The sequence below is a fragment of the Engystomops pustulosus genome, chromosome 10 (assembly GCF_040894005.1).
Source record: "Engystomops pustulosus chromosome 10, aEngPut4.maternal, whole genome shotgun sequence".
Lineage (NCBI taxonomy): Eukaryota > Metazoa > Chordata > Amphibia > Anura > Leptodactylidae > Engystomops > Engystomops pustulosus.
Genome location: NC_092420.1, coordinates 31,184,633 through 31,196,349, shown reverse-complemented (window position 1 = coordinate 31,196,349; position 11,717 = coordinate 31,184,633). Strand labels below are relative to the sequence as shown.

Sequence of the window (11,717 nt, the reverse complement as noted above, 5' to 3'; positions counted from 1 at the left end):
GGGGACACCGTTTAAATGCCTAAACCTCTGGTGTCACATTAAACAGGGGAATCTCCCCTTTAATATGATATCTGGATTGTGTATGAATGCTTCATATAACCTGGGATGTCCCCTCTTTAAGGAAATCTACTATAAGGGATTCTACTTTTCGAGACATTCCCCAAAGTATATTTCTCTTCCCTAAAGGATGCAGTCACGCGTAACTCTAGTGGTGCGTTAAAGGGTTATTCTCGTTTGGGCATTCACATTCAGTTTGATAAATCTGCCATATATAAACATTTCTTCAATTAGATGTTATTAAAAAATATGTTCCTGTGTGAAAATAATTTCTGATAAATGCAGTCATTTTGTCCCTTAGAAACAAGATGGCTTCCTCGGATACGGCCACCTCTGCTGGAGGGATTGCACAAAGAAACAAAAGGTTTTTGTATATGAAATGTCCGGGATTTACTACATGACCCACAGCCGTCCTGTGACAATGATTGCTGAATCCTGGAGGTCAGACAGGACTCAATAGCTCATGTCTGGCCACCGCTGCCAGAGTGTGACGTGGTCGTAACCGAGGAAGCCATCTCGTTTCCAAGGGACAGAATGACTACATTTATGAGAAATTATCTTCACACAGGAACATTTTTTTTAATAACATTCAATTGAAGAAATGTTTATAAATGGAAGATTAGTGAAACTGAATGTGACTGCCCAGACGAGAATACCCCTTTAACAAGCTCAGCTCTAGCACAATGGGGCGTGCCTTGGACCAAACACACTTGCATTTGGCGGGAAACGCTAAAATTAATATGTGTGTGTATAATATGTACCATATCGGTAATACATTCCCTTTAAAGGAGTTGCCTGTCAGTTTTCTTTTAAAGAGAACAAGTCACCAGTGGGTTATTTTTCCGCAGACACAGTAGAGTACATTGCACATGTTTTCAACAAAGATCGGTGTTACATGGTTTCAGAAATCAACTATAACTATATCCCGGTATCTATTGCTTATCATGCTGGGCATTTCACTAGTGGGGGAGGCTGCTGGGCATTTCACTAGTGGGGGGAGGCTGCTGGGCATTTCACTAGTGGGGGGAGGCTGCTGGGCATTTCACTAGTGGGGGAGGCTGCTGGGCATTCCATTAGTGGGGGGAGGCTGATGGGCATTTCACTAGTGGGGGGAGGCTGCTGGGCATTTCACTAGTGAGGGGAGGGTTTGACCAATACATTTTCTACCACAGGCTCGTACTCGAGTCAGTGGTCAAGTTTTACTAGTTTTTTGTTTTGTTTAGTTTTTTTTGGTGGTAAAATTGGGTGCCCCGGTTTGTACTGTACTTAAATTTCTAAACGTATGTTCTTTTATTTTATTATTTTTACATTGGGAATTTTAATTTGCTTTTTTATGCTGTTCTGTGATAAATATTTTATTAAACTCATTTTACGGATGGTTATGGGGATAACAAACTATATCTATTGCTTATCATGTGACAAGCAGTTAATAAACTTTTTATTTTTGGGAAAAAAATGTCTTCCTGTATTTAGATATGATCACCTTTTTGGTGCATGTTGAGTGTTTGCATTTATGTCTCCCTCTCCGCTTTTAGTTACATGGGTCTTTAGGACTTACGGCATCCTCTTTCATTTAAAAATGGTCACTTCATCCGGGAATGACTTTAGAACAGGTTTTCGGGGCTTACACGGCTTTGACAGGTATTTAGCAATTGTCGAAGCTGCCCTGGTTTCCATGTGACACGAATTGGGGGGGGTCATGCCATCGGACGATCAGACTGATTGGCACTGAGCGCAGGATTTAAGATTCAAATTGTGTCGCAAGACAATGCTCTTACATGCACCAGGAAGAAGAAGGTGAACTCCGGTGGACCTGAGCGGGGAAGTGACACATGCAGGATATCGGGTGCACGACCTATGTGAATCATGGCAGATGTGCATTATCGCCGGACAACGCACTTTCTGTGAACTCCAAGGAACGGGCAAGTAAATGTGCCCCAATGTATCTAGCAAAAAAGGCAGGATGGAAAGAGACTCCTGCTGAGTGGCGTATGCACTCAGCGGAGGCAATATAAGCCAAAGAGGGGCGGATGCATAAAATGTCCTAGAATTCCCTCTTTTGTGTGAATCTCACACATTTACATATATCCAAAGTTGTGAAAATGGACTGGACAAGTGTCGGGGTACAGGGCTGCTGAGGGGGCCCACGTACATGTCCTGAGCCTGTTGATTATCTGGTTTTAACCCATTGATTGCAATGTGCGATTAGCACATTGTAATGAATGAGGAGGAAAATCCCCCTATACTGCCATACTGTAGTATGGCAGTATATGGTAGCATCAATCAGACAAACTAGGGTTAAAGTACCCTAGGGGGTCTGAAAAATAATAAAAATAAAATTTAAAAAAACTAAAAATTAAAAATCACCCCCCTTTCCCTAGAACTGATATACAGTAAATATAAATAAACGGTAGAAATCATAAACACATTAGGTATCGCCATGTCTGAAAATGCCCGATCAAAATATATTTACGGTTTTACACTAAAAATATAAAAAAAATCCGTAAAATTGATTTAAAAGGTTGTACGGTCCTAAAATAGGAATGGTAGCATTGAAAACATCATCAAAAATTGCAACAGTTGCATACACCAAAGTATGAAAAACATATTGGTCCAAAATAAAAAAGGATGGCAAAATTTTTTTGTACAGGAGGCTTTAATTCTTGAAACCATTATAAAACCTATACAAATTTAGTATCCCCATGATTGTACCAACCTAAATAATAAAGTAGAGATGTCATTTGGGGAGCATAGTGAAATCCATAAAATCTGACCCGCTTTCAATTTCGCTTTCCCGCTGTGTGCAGCAACCAGACAACGCCTTCCTGGAAACACTTGAAGGCCTCCAAAAGGTGCTGCTGGTTTTATTCTGATGATGTTACCTTGTTCCAAAGAAAGTTACAACAACATGGTGAGTTTTCTAAGAATTTTATTATACTCGCTAAAGAATTGGATAACCCTCTAATCTGTAGATTCAAGCCCTAATTAACAATGCCTCGTGCTCTGGGGGCATGGATCTACAGTCCTCTCTTCTTACAAGCACAAACGCTGTTGTGAGCCCAACACTCATCATGCCCCCGACACCCCAGCAACCTGCCCTGTGAGGCTCAGCCAATCAACATCTATTGAAGGTTTTAGACAATTTTTAGGCAGTTTCCCAACTCATATGAAAAAGTGGTGTGTCCTCGGGCATGACTGGACAGAAAATAGCCTGTGTGCCAGAAAATTCAATATTGTGGTGCAGCAAACTAGACCAACTGAGGTGCAAAGTACAACTCACCAGTCTTATACTGCACCAGATTAATCATCCAGCATCAAAGTCGCATCAAAGAGTTCTACTCTGCGCTGGTCTAAAGACCAACACATTAAAAGAAATCTACCACCAGGATCAAAAATTGTAAACCAAGTACACTTACATGTTGGTTTGGGCCCCTCTGAAAGGATCTGCTCTTTATTTACCTTCTTATGCCCTTGATTTATCAAAAAAGGCTTTAATAATCATCTAAATGAGCTTGAAGGGCTCAGGGTTCCATAGCTGGAGCCCCTCCATCTCATTTGCATATTTTTTAAAGCCTTTTTTTCATAGAAACAAGGGCATGAGGAGCTTAAAAAGAGCAGATCCTGGTTCAGTCTTCTTGTAGCTTCTTATGCCCTTGTTTTTAATAAAATAAAGATTTTAAATATTATGCAAATGAGTCTGAGGGGCTCCAGGCACTATTGACATCTATGGAGCCCCTCAGACTCATTTGCATAATTTTTAAAAACTACTGTTTTTGTAAAAACGAGGGTATAAGAAGCTAAAAGAAGAGCAGATTCTGCCAGATGGGGCACACACAAGCAGGTATGCTTGGCTACAATCCCTCATCCTGGTGGTAAAATTTCCCTTAATTAGAGATGAGCGAACACTAAAATGCTCGGGTACTCGTTATTCGAGACGAACTTTTCCCGATGCTCGAGTGCTCGTCTCGAATAACGAACCCCATTGAAGTCAATGGGAGACTCGAGCATTTTTCAAGGGGACCAAGGCTCTGCACAGGGAAGCTTGGCCAAACACCTGGGAACCTCAGAAAAGGATGGAAACACCACGGAAATGGACAGGAAACAGCAGGGGCAGCATGCATGGATGCCTCTGAGGCTGCATAATCGCACCATTATGCCAAAATTATGGGCAACAGCATGGCCATGACAGAGTGACAGAATGAAGCTAGATAGCATCTAAAACATCCAATAATTGACCCTGACACTATAGGGGACGGCATGCAGAGGCAGCGGCAGCAGGCTAGAGAGTGTCATGGCGACATACCCTAAATGGACTCAGGCTTCAAACCAATGGGTGGCAGAGAGGAACCAAAGGAGGTGAGCAAGAAGCGCTCAAATAATATCGGTACATGATAAAAGTTTGCCAGTATATTTTGTGGATTACACAGCAGGGTGGCGACAAAGTTAACATGGAAGCCATGAAAACAACCCAAAATTCTGCCTGACACAGCTCGTTTGATAAGGGGACCATGTATGGAGGCAGTGAACTAGTAGTAGATTAAAGGTGCTGCAGTTAAAACTATGTTAGTTGGATCTTGGCATGGAGCTGGTGCTCCGCTGCCAGGCGAGCTTTCGCCAATCCAAGCCCCTGTCTATAGGCTACTCCCCAAACAGCACTTCTAAGAACCTTTTGTATAAGATCAAGTGTAGTAGCGTTCTTATAAGTTTAGGATATGGCGGGTGAGGGGAATGTAAACAGATGCGCAAGAAGCGCTGAAATAATATCCCTAAATGGTAAAAGTTTGCAAGTATATTTTGGGGATTAGACAGCAGGGTGGCGACAAAGTTAACAACTTTGATGTGGAATGCCCTGTAATAGCTCTTGGGCGGTGTGCCTTTTATCGCCTAGGCTCAGCAGTTTCAGCACCGCCTGCTGTCGCTTAGCGACGGCACTGCTGCTGTGCCTAGAGCTACCGACTGATGGCGCCATGCCCACGGATGGTAATTCGGAGGAGGAGGAGGTGGAGGAGGGGTGGGAGGAGGTATAGTAGGCCTTTGAGACCTGGACCGAGGTAGGCCCCACAATTCTCTGCGTCGGCAGTATATGACCAGCCCCAGGGTCAGACTCGGTCCCAGCCTGCACCAAGTTAAGTGTAGTAGCGTTCTTATAAGTTTGGGATATGGCGGGTGAGGGGAATGTAAACAGATGCGCAAGAAGCGCATGATGCGCATGGAGCTGGCGTTCCGCTGCCAGGCGAGCTTTCGCCAATCCAAGCCCCTGTCTCTAGGCTACTCCCCAAACAGCACTTCTAAGAACCTTTTGTATAAGATCAAGTGTAGTAGCGTTCTTATAAGTTTAGGATATGCCGGGTGAGGGGAATGTAAACAGATGCGCAAGAAGCGCTGAAATAATATCCCTAAATGGTAAAAGTTTGCCAGTATATTTTGTGGATAACACAGCAGGGTGGCGACAAAGTTAACAACTTTGATGTGGAATCCATGAAAACAACCCAAATTTCTGCCTGACACACCTCGTTTGATAAAGGGACGATGTATGGAGGCAGCTATATGGACGACTTTTGGAGGTAGCAATGGAGACAACGTGTGGAGGCTGCTATGGAGACAATTTAATTTGGATAGTGCCTGTATGTGGCAGTCCCAAACATTTTTCAAACCAGAGGAGCAGGTAGGTGGCCCTCCAGTAAAATGGGATAGATTGAGTGCCTGTATGTGGCAGTCCCAAAAATGTTTCAAACCAGAGGAGCAGGTAGGTGGCCCTCCAGTAAAATGGAATAGATTGAGTGCCTGTATGTGGCAGTCCCAAAAATTGTTCAAACCAGAGGAGCAGGTAGGTGGCCCTGCAGTAAAATGGAATAGATTGAGTGCCTGTATGTGGCAGTCCCAAAAATTGTTCAAACCAGAGGAGCAGGTAGGTGGCCCTGCAGTAAAATGGAATAGATTGAGTGCCTGTATGTGGCAGTCCCAAAAATGTTTCAAACCAGAGGAGCAGGTAGGTGGCCCTCCAGTAAAATGGAATAGATTGAGTGCCTGTATGTGGCAGTCCCAAAAATTGTTCAAACCAGAGGAGCAGGTAGGTGGCCCTGCAGTAAAATGGAATAGATTGAGTGCCTGTATGTGGCAGTCCCAAAAATTTTTTAAAACAGAGGACCGGGTAGGTGGCCCTCCAGAAAAATGGAATAGATTGAGTGCCTGTATGTGGCACTCACAAAAATTGTTTCAAACAGAGGACCGGGTAGGTGGCCCTCCAGAAAAATTAAATGCATGAAGTACTATAGCAAGAGCCAGTGGGCCCTGTCAAAAAATAGCCATTTTCCTCTGCTTTACTGTACAAAGAGGAGGAGAAGGAGGAAAATGAGGAGGAGGAGGAGGAGTGGATCAATTATTCAGGTTGAGCTTCCTTCACCTGGTGGAGATTGGAAATTCTGAGAAATCCAGCCTTTATTCATTTTAATAAGCGTCAGCCTGTCAGCGCTGTCAGTCGACAGGCGTGTACGCTTATCGGTGATGATGCCACCAGCTGCACTGAAAACCCGCTCGGACAAGACGCTAGCGGCAGGGCAGGCAAGAACCTCCAAGGCGTACAGCGCCAGTTCGTGCCACATGTCCAGCTTTGAAACCCAGTAGTTGTAGGGAGCTGTGTGATCATTTAGGACGATGGTATGGTCAGCTACGTACTCCCTCACCATCTTTCTGTAAAGATCAGCCCTACTCTGCCGAGACTGGGGACAGGTGACAGTGTCTTGCTGGGGTGACATAAAGCTGGCAAAAGCCTTGTAAAGCGTACCCTTGCCAGTGCTGGACAAGCTGCCTGCTCGCCTACTCTCCCTCGCTACTTGTCCCGCAGAACTACGCACTCTGCCGCTAGCGCTGTCAGAAGGGAAATACTGTTTCAGCTTGTGCACCAGGGCCTGCTGGTATTCATGCATTCTCACACTCCTTTCCTCTCCAGGGATGAGAGTGGGAAGATTTTGCTTGTACCGTGGGTCCAGGAGAGTGAACACCCAGTAATCGGTGCTGGAATAAATTCTTTGAACGCGAGGGTCACGGGATAGGCAGCCTAGCATGAAATCTGCCATATGCGCCAGAGTACCAACGCGTAAGAATTCACTCCCCTCACTGGCCTGACTGTCCATTTCCTCCTCCTCCAACTCCTCCAACTCCTCTTCTTCTGCCCATACACGCTGAACAGTGAAGGACTCAACAATGGTCCCCTCTTGTGTCTCGCCAACATTCTCCTCCTCTTCCTCCTCATCCTCCTCCACCTCCACCTCCTCCGATATGCGCTGAGAAACAGACCTCAGGGTGCTTTGGCTATCAACAAGGGAATATTCTTCCCCCGTCTCTTGTGACGAGCGCAAAGCTTCCGACTTCATGCTGACCAGAGAGTTTTTCAACAGGCCAAGCAGCGGGATGGTGAGGCTGATGATGGCGGCATCGCCACTGACCATCTGTGTTGACTCCTCAAAGTTACTCAGCACCTGACAGATATCAGACATCCACGTCCACTCCTCATTGTAGACTTGAGGAAGCTGACTGACCTGACTACCAGTTCTGGTGGAAGTTGACATCTGGCAGTCTACAATCGCTCTGCGCTGCTGGTAAACTCTGGATAACATGGTCAGTGTTGAATTCCACCTCGTGGGCACGTCGCACAACAGTCGGTGAGCGGGCAGTTGGAGGCGGCGCTGCGCTGCCCTGAGAGTGGCAGCATCTGGGCTGGACTTCCTGAAATGCGCACAGATGCGGCGCACCTTCGTGAGCAAATCAGACAGATTGGGGTATGTCTTGAGGAAACGCTGCACTATCAGATTTAACACATGGGCCAGGCATGGCACATGTGTCAGTCTGCCGAGTTGCAGAGCCGCCACCAGGTTACGGCCGTTGTCACACACAACCATTCCCGGCTTGAGGTTCAGCGGTGCCAGCCACAGATCAGTCTGCGCCGTGATGCCCTGTAATAGCTCTTGGGCGGTGTGCCTTTTGTCGCCTAGGCTCAGCAGTTTGAGCACCGCCTGCTGTCGCTTAGCGACGGCACTGCTGCTGTGCCTAGAGCTACCGACTGATGGCGCCGTGCCCACGGATGGTAGTTCGGAGGAGGAGGTGGAGGAGGGGTGGGAGGAGGAGGAGGCATAGTAGGCCTGAAACACCTGGACCGAGGTAGGCCCCGCAATCCTCGGCGTCGGCAGTATATGAGCAGCCCCAGGGTCAGACTCGGTCCCAGCCTCCACCAAGTTAACCCAATGTGCCGTCAGCGATATATAGTGGCCCTGCCCGGCAGCACTCGTCCACGTGTCCGTGGTCAGGTGGACCTTGTCAGAAACGGCGTTGGTCAGGGCACGGATGATGTTGTCTGACACGTGCTGGTGCAGGGCTGGGACGGCACATCGGGAAAAGTAGTGGCGGCTGGGGACCGAATACCGAGGGGCGGCCGCCGCCATGAGGTTGCGAAAGGCCTCGGTCTCTACTAGCCTATAGGGCAGCATCTCCAGGCTAAGCAATCTGGAGATGTGCACATTAAGGGCTTGGGCGTGCGGGTGGGTTGCACTATATTTGCGTTTCCGCTCCAGCGTCTGGGGTATGGAGAGCTGAACGCTGGTGGATGCTGTGGAGGATCGTGGAGGCGACGATGGGGTTTTTGTGCCAGGGTCCTGGGCAGGGGGCTGACTAGCAGCTGACACAGGGGAAGGAGCAGTGGTGTGCACGGCCGGAGGTGAACGGGCTTGTTGCCACTGAGTGGGGTGCTTAGCATTCATATGCCTGCGCATACTGGTGGTAGTTAAGCTAGTAGTGGTGGAACCCCTGCTGAGCCTGGTTTGGCAAATGTTGCACACCACAGTCCGTCGGTCATCCGGTGTTTCCTTAAAGAACCTCCACACTTCTGAAGATCTAGCCCTCGCCGCAAGAGCCCTCACCACGGGAACTTCACTAGTTGACAGTGGCGCTGATGCACCAGCTCTGGCCCTGCCTCTCCGTCTGGCCCCACCACTGCCTCTTCCAACCTGTTCAGGTCGAGGACTCTCCTCCGTCTCAGAAGCACTGTGTTCACCCGGCCTCTCAACCCAGCTTGGGTCTGTCACCTCATCATCCTCCGATCCCTCAGTCTGCTCCCCCCTCGGACTTCCTGCCCTGACAACAACTTCCCCACTGTCTGACAACCGTGTCTCCTCATCGTCGGACACCTCTTTACACACTTCCACTACGTCAAGAAGGTCATCATCACCCACAGACTGTGACTGGTGGAAAACCTGGGCATCGGAAAATTGCTCAGCAGCAACCGGACAAGTGGTTTGTGACTGTGGGAAGGGTCCAGAAAACAGTTCCTCAGAGTATGCCGGTTCAAATGCCAAATTTTCCTGGGAGGGGGCAGACTGGGGGGGAGGAGGCTGAGGTGCAGGAGCTGGAGGAGTGGGGATTTCGGTGACATGGGTGGACTGCGTGGAAGACTGACTGGTGGTGGACAAATTGCTCGAAGCATTGTCAGCAATCCACGACATCACCTGTTCGCACTGTTCTGGCCTCAACAGTGCTCTACCACGAGTCCCAGTAACTTCAGACATGAACCTAGGGAGTGTAGCTCTGCGGCGTTCCCCTGCTCCCTCATCAGCAGGTGGTGTCTCACCCCGCCCAGGACCACGGCCTCTGACCCCTGCAGTAGTTGGACGCCCACGTCCCCGCCCTCGTCCTCTACCCCTAGCCCTCGGGTTAAACATTTTTAAAATGAGAGTTATAACTTTTTTTTTTTTTTTACTTCTTTTTGTTTTTTTTGGTGTTTTTTTGTGTTTTTTTTTTTTTTGTGTTTTTTGTTTTTTTTTGAGTTTTTAAAACCAAACAATCCTATCCTATTGCTATGGCTATTTTCTAGCCAAGTATCAAAGGAAGCACACTACTATGCCAGATGAGATGACACTGAGTTATTGCCTAATAGAAATCCAACCCCTACTGAATTTTGCCACTTCGGCCTTTGCTATGGATATGTGCGCCACTAAGCGCAGAACACAGCGGTCGCAAGTCTCACTACAAATTGCTCAGAATTGGCAAGTACATGCACTGCAGAAACTACAGCCACCAGCAGATCAACCAGAAATCAAATATATAGAACGCTACTGTAGGCTTCAAGAAGCTGTTTGTATTCTCCTATGGCTATTTTCTAGCCAAGTATCAAAGGAAGCACACTACTATGCCAGATGAGATGACACTGAGTTATTGCCTAATAGAAATCCAACCCCTACTGAATTTTGCCACTTCGGCCTTTGCTATGGATATGTGCGCCACTAAGCGCAGAACACAGCGGTCGCAAGTCTCACTACAAATTGCTCAGAATTGGCAAGTACATGCACTGCAGAAACTACAGCCACCAGCAGATCAACCAGAAATCAAATATATAGAACGCTACTGTAGGCTTCAAGAAGCTGTTTGTATTCTCCTATGGCTATTTTCTAGCCAAGTATCAAAGGAAGCACACTACTATGCCAGATGAGATGACACTGAGTTATGGCCTAATAGAAATCCAACCCCTACTGAATTTTGCCACTTCGGCCTTTGCTATGGATATGTGCGCCACTAAGCGCAGAACACAGCGGTCGCAAGTCTCACTACAAATTGCTCAGAATTGGCAAGTACATGCACTGCAGAAACTACAGCCACCAGCAGATCAACCAGAAATCAAATATATAGAACGCTACAGTAGGCTTCAAGAAGCTGTTTGTATTCTCCTATGGCTATTTTCTAGCCAAGTATCAAAGGAAGCACACTACTATGCCAGATGAGATGACACTGAGTTATTGCCTAATAGAAATCCAACCCCTACTGAATTTTGCCACTTCGGCCTTTGCTATGGATATGTGTGCCACTAAGAGCTAAACACAACGGTAGCAAGTCCCCCTGCTAATTCCTCACAAAATGGTAAAAGATGCAAATTAAAATAAAAAAAGTAGAACGTTATTGTAGCCCTAAGAAGGGCTGTTGGGTTCTTTGAGAATCACTCCTGCCTAACAGTAAGCTAATAGAACACCCTAACGCTTTCCCTGACCAGCAGCAGCTCTCTCCCTAGCGGCATCCAGAGACAGAATGATCCGAGCAGCGCGGCCAGCGGCTAGTCTATCCCAGGGTCACCTGATCTGGCCAGCCAACCACTGCTATCGACGTGTAAGGGTACCACGTCATGCTGGGTGGAGTGCAGAGTCTCCTGGCTTGTGATTGGCTCTGTTTCTGGCCGCCAAAAAGCAAAACGGCGGGAGCTGCCATTTTCTCGAGCGGGCGAAGTATTCGTCCGAGTAACGAGCAGTTTCGAGTACCCTAATGCTCGACCGAGCATCAAGCTCGGACGAGCATGTTCGCTCATCTCTACCCTTAATACATCTCAGCAACCAGACTGACACTACCACACTATCAGTATAATCTGTTATCAAAGAGTGATGTGCAGGCAGATAACTAAAGATAACTAAATCATAAAACTTAACTTTTACTATTAAACATTTAAAAGTGTAGGCTACTTTACAAAAGACAAACATATGGAATATGTGTGTGTTTGTCTTTTGTTAAGTGGCCTACATTAATACATCTTCCCCAATGGGTAGATTAGCTAATTTTATAAAATCCTGTGTTCGGAACCCTCTGAGTCCCTTACTCCATTATTTAATAGTCCTCTAATATGATGTACA

At 46.9% G+C, this 11,717-nt stretch overlaps 1 long non-coding RNA gene across 1 annotated transcript in view; it reads right to left on the bottom strand.

The window, feature by feature from the left end:
* The window catches only part of LOC140103741 (uncharacterized), a 63,314-nt gene that overhangs the window by 1,005 nt on the left and 50,592 nt on the right, over positions 1 to 11,717 (bottom strand). The gene's annotated exons all lie outside the window — the stretch shown is intronic.